We start from the raw sequence: 6,000 nt of genomic DNA on the forward strand, positions 1-6,000 counted from the left end.
ACTTTGAAGACTCATTTCTCATACAAATAGGTTTGAGGTCTTACTGAGATTAGGCTCAATTTCTGTTGATTTGAATTAACAATGCTTTTCCCTGTTTGGATAATGTAAAAACTAACTAGCCATCTAGATGGGTCACTGCTACTCACTACATAAATGTATCTGGATTATATCTGTTTTTGGGGAGTAGGACACTATGATATGGTTAAAAGATTTGAATCGTCTACTATCTGGCCATAAATGACTAAGGTCTCTTTAGTCTAATGATAAACTCTGGATGGTCGAGCTGTCTGATTTAACTTGCTGAATTTTTTATAATGTGAGCACAGGTCACTTTATCTGGCTTTTTTTTTTTTTAGTCATGATGCGCTTGATGATTATCAGCTTACATTTGAAGCACTTTCACTTTTATTTTTTCCCTAATCGAGGAATGAACTCTATATATATGCTTTAAATTGATGAATAAGCAATGTTTTAAAAATCATGTTTAAGCTTATGATGAACAGGAATTATCTCTCTACTTGTTTTCTATTTTGAGTGGCTAATATATTTTTTTGATTTTGTGAATCTATGAGGCTGGTGGGGGGAGGGGGGAGGGGTTGCTTAGGTATTTAACACTGCTATGTTTCTTTTTTTTCATTATTTGTACTGCTAAAAGAAAAGAAAAAAGAAAAACAAAAAAAGTAATCCACCGGGCGGAAAAAGCCCCCCTTGGGATTACAGGTGGCTTTTCGAATGACAGACGGGCTCTTCGAGCCCGTCGAGCCCGTATGAAGCCATTCGTAAATTCAGTTTAGATTAATTTCCGACCGACTCCATCCAAATGGGTCGGTCGGAAATGAATTCGAACAGGAGATTACGATGCCGTAGAAACAGCCTCGACCGAAGGTCAGAGCTGTTTCGTACGGCATTGTAATCGGCCCCTAAGTGAATGTAAACTACTGTCAGTAGGAAGTGGTGGTCTGGGGTGATTCTAGATCCAGTCTCAACTAAATTTAAAGATGTGGGTGAATACAAACCGACAAACAAAACAATTAACACTGCAATCACACCTGCTAATATGAACCTACTTCTTATTATCGTTATCAGTTTCCATGACTTCTCCAGAATCAGACTGTTAGGCAAGGGTTACTGAAAGTGAATTTCTTCTGTGCTTCTACTTATGTAGATGACAAAAGGCCATAAATCATGTGATGAAATTAACTTACAAAGTCTTTGTGAGTCTTCCTTAATCCTACTCCATGTTATTCTAAATGACAGCCGTAAACTCATTCGGCAACCTTAGGGCTTACGTAAGCTTTATAATTCTTTTAACAAAGTCTATTTAATTATTGCTAGTAAAAGCACAGAACAAAGTTCAGTTTGGAGGTTTTGTCAATGATAAATTATGTCAGTCCATTCAATGGCAAGGCAAATACAAAATGCAGTTCAGCTAAAAGTTTTAGTTCGCAGAGGTTCACCTGGAATTGCACTATTATCCTCAAAATCCCAAAGTTCTCTCTCTCAGCAAAGCTTCAGGCCACTTCAAAGATGTTGAAGCACACACTGTGGCAAATATGGATTTCAAGGTACCATTGTCCTGCTACATTATGCCAAAATTCTCAGGTCGGTAACTGCAATGTAGTGTTTGCTCCACTTGTAATGCCGCACACAACATTTTCAGGATCTCATTATTGAAATTAGTCCCTTGATCTAACTCAGACGAAGTCAGGAAATCAAACCTGGGGATCAGTTCCCTCAACAATAATTTAGCTACTGTGAGACAATCATTTTGTCTGGAAAATGTCTAACCACTGAAGACACCAAGCTATCTGGCAATAAAAGTTCTTCCATCTGCTGAAACCAAATGTCATCATCGCTTTTGACAAAACCTGCTCTGAACCAACTTTGCTGTTCTGCCGCTGAAACTTTCTCCTGTAGCCCCTTATCTTCCTCCCAAGTATCTGCAGTCATTATCAAAAGGTTGTAATTGGTCTCATCTTTAGATTGGTTAACGTATTCACTATCGAATGTGCAAGCTCCATTGGCACAATATCTTGCAACCTTATTAGCGTCCAGTTGCCGATTGTCACATAGTCGTCTCCTCTGCGGTGGGCGGAACATTGCACAACTACATTTTTTATCGGCAGTTGCAATGCCTCCAACAATCTCATAACATGCACACCATCACAGATAGGGGATCCTGATGAAATTATAACTCGCCTCTCTGACCATAGCTGACCAAAGTCATGAACAACACCAACGCCATATTATCAGTGAAAATTGCCACTCTCAGCTGTTCAGAAACACTGCACACCCTAGCAAGAATGATCAACTCTGCCACTTATGCGGATGTTACTCCTTGAAGCCAGGAAGCTTCAACTACTCTGGAAACTGTACAGACTGCATAGGCATCTCTTAGGGTTCCTCCTTCATCTCTCAGGCAGGACCTATCAACCACCAAAATAAGATCTGACTCAGTCAGTGGCTCATCTTGAATATCTGGTTTTGGCTTGGCGCATAGTTCACTGACATGGAGAGAGTCATGTTCTACTTCTCCGTCATCACCTTCAATTTCAGGTAGGGGCAAAATAGTAGCAGGGTTAAAAGTAGCCCACTTTTATGAGGGGTACATTCTCAGCCGTGAGAATGATTTGTTCGCACTTATTAAATTGACTAAATTTCAGGTGTTGAGTGTGTGTACATGTCAACAATATCTCTATTGAATGGGACACAAACACAGTAAAGGATGACCCATAACATTATTTTCACATCCGAAATTGCTGCTACCTACAGCTGCCACAAATTTAAGGCATCCAGGCAGCCCTGCAGCTACGGGGTCAAGGGTGGCAGAGAAATAGGCTACTGGTCTTTGTGCATTTCCATGCATTTGTATAAGCACTTGGAGAGTGCCAACCTCCCTCTGACTTCTGGAAAGAGCAAAAGCTTTGTTATAATTAGTCATTCCCAGTTCTAGGGCATGACAGAGGCTTTCTGTCAGCTCCAGGAAGGCAATCAAGCAATTGTTATCCCAGGGTACCAGATCAGACACATCCTTGTGTGTCATCCTCTGTAAAAGCTTGCCCACAAGGAATAAGTTGAGTATCCTCTGACGACAGTAGCCCATCCTGACTTCTCTCTGTGTTGTTGACGGGTTCATTTTCAGATTTGCTGAGATTTGCTCTTGCGACACCTTCCTTGCTCCCTTCTCCATGTGATGTCCGAGACACTGAACTTCTTTTTGACAATATTGCAGCTTACTCAGGGACATTTTATGTCCTTTCTCAGCTAAATGGTTCAGCAGTGCAATAGTGTCTCATTTACATGCGTCCTGAGTATCTGATGCAACCAGGAGGTCATCAATTTACTGCAATAGGACTGAATTACAGGGCATTATTAAGGACTCACCGTTCTTTTTAAGTGCCTGGTTAAAAAGGGCTTTCTGTATGTCCCTTTGGGACTCGACACTATGCCAAAACACGGTTCTGAAACTGGAAGGTAAAAAGGTACTGGCTATCCCCATGCAAGGGGATAGAGAAAAATGTCTTACACAAGTCAATCACAGTGAACCATTCAGCCTCACATGGAATCTGAAATAAAATCACAGCAGGAATTGGTACCACAGGACAACAGGGAATGACAATTCCATTTATTTTTCCTAAATCTTGAACGATGCGTTACTTACTGCTAGGCTTCTGCATGCACATGATGTGTGGATTATATTGACTCCCCATTATATCGTTCAAAATGCCTTGTTGTTGTTTCATTGACTCAATCACTGGTGGAATCCCAGTAATCATTTCGGGAGTCAATTTCTCCTGAGGGGTTCTTGGGTACTCAGGATTAGGTTTGGCAGTTATGGGGACAGGCTCAACTCCTTTGATGAGATCTATGTCCTTTCCTGAGAAGTCTCAGACTTCAGGCTTCACTTTATCGCTGAGATCTGGAGTCAAATTATCAATTGTCATCAAAGAGGAACAGTCCGATGGTGAGTCCTTGATTTGTCAATTTAAAGGCATCGTCTTCATCATGAGTTTGAAACTCCACTCCCTTTGGCGTACAATAAATGGTGCAATATAACAAATCACATTCTAAAAGATTAACAGTACTAAAGTAACACACCACAAACTGGTGGATCTCTACAGAACACCCTATTTTGACAGGCACGTCTTGGGTTACTGGCTTTGTCATTTGTTTTTTTTGTAACTCTTACAACTTGGAGTGTTTTCCCGAGAGCGGTAGGTCTGGAACTTCCACTGTTCTAACAGTGGAAGGGATAGCATTGGTATCAGTCAAGAATGATACGGGGTGTCCATTCACGTCACCTTATACGAATGGGCTAATGTCATCTACCTCTAAGACAGCGCCAAGCACTCAAACCTCCTCGTCCCTCAGGCACTATTGCAGTGATGACTGATCTGAGCCATAATCTGATCCTCAAGTGTGTCAAACATGGGAAACTGCTGAAATGAGTTCTGGGTGGAATTCTGATTAAAATTCAGGACCTGATTAGAATTAAATCTGGGTCCATTTGCATTTTCAGGACTTGAGGAGCTTGCATCATTGGGGCTTGTTGCATGTCAGGACTTTGTATTCTCGGTCTCAACACATTTTGTAGTTCTACGGGTTTGTTAATCTGTGTCTGTACAACCATGGGCTCTGGACTTGATTCTCATTCATCACTCTGTTGGGGTTCAGACAACATATCCTCTTCCAGTGACCTAACTTGTTACAATGATGACATTGATTTGTTTCCTTTAATGTAGCAACATGTATTCCAGTACTCAGGTCAGTTGGGACACCTCATCCTCTACCATGTTGTGGATAATCATTTCCACCTTGCATCAAAAGAACACCCTGCAGGTATACACTTTGCATAGCACCAACATTCTCTATGTACTGTTGACTATATCTTCCTCTCTGTGCTGCTCTCATTTGCACCAACATCAACTTCTTCTTCAACCATTTCTGTTTCATTTCCAATTCATCACTGCAATATTTTGATGAGGTACTTCAGAACCTCATCAATCGACTTGTCCTGCCAACAAATCAAGTGCTAACTTCAGGCCTCAAACCTGTCATAAACCGGTACACAAAACGTCCAATATCCTTGGATTCAAGATTTTCCATTCCACTGTGCTGTTTGAACACCTGCAATATTCTCTCATAAAAGCAATGCACAGTCTCTTTTTGCTCTTGGGTTGTTGTGTCAATCTTAACCCATGTCTTTTGCCAGTATACTTCCCTTCAAAAAGGTAATCACCTGTTGATAAAGGCGACGGGCATGTGATGTTGGATTTCTCTGAGGCTCCTTCTTTGACATCTGCACAGGTACCTTACATTCTGCCCACAAATCACTTGGTACCACAGTGTAGAAAAGGGTGTTCAAATCTATCCACAATACCTAATAAATCTTAACAAATTGATCAACTTGAGTGTAACACTCCACTGGATAATCTGTCAATTTGGGGGCATCATGTGTCAATGACGCAAGATCACTCCTACTTCACAGTACACTCATATGAGATCCACCAGGCACTTCTCTCAATGGTAAAATTGAAGCATCTTCCAAACCGGTCAAAGCCAGAGAAAGCTCTAGCTTTGCTTTCTTTGGGACTTTCTTTTTTACCCATCCACCTTCCTACTTGTCTAATTCACTCTATTTCCGGATGCTACCAATTAATTTTCTAATTTGCAGTTTCAGTCCTGATGTTCTCATACTGTTTAAGTAATTTTCATCAAAAGATACACTGTAACTTTTCTGTCTTCATTTAGTCCTAGTTAAATCTACATCATGTATTCACCTACCTTGTGAGGAATGTAGATTCTGATCTTCGCTCGTGTTCCACATTCTTGTGAGGGTGGAGAGGTTCTAATGACAGCAGTTGGAGACTGGATGGAGGAGGAGCAGCTACTCTGGTGCTGCAGAGTGCTTACATGAATAAAGCTTACCTACAACCATACCAGGTGTGCAGCTGTACCTTATTACACCTTCAAGAATTTGGCCATAAGTTGTGCCAGCCG

The sequence above is a fragment of the Triturus cristatus genome, chromosome 7 (assembly GCF_964204655.1).
Source record: "Triturus cristatus chromosome 7, aTriCri1.1, whole genome shotgun sequence".
Classification (NCBI taxonomy): domain Eukaryota; kingdom Metazoa; phylum Chordata; class Amphibia; order Caudata; family Salamandridae; genus Triturus; species Triturus cristatus.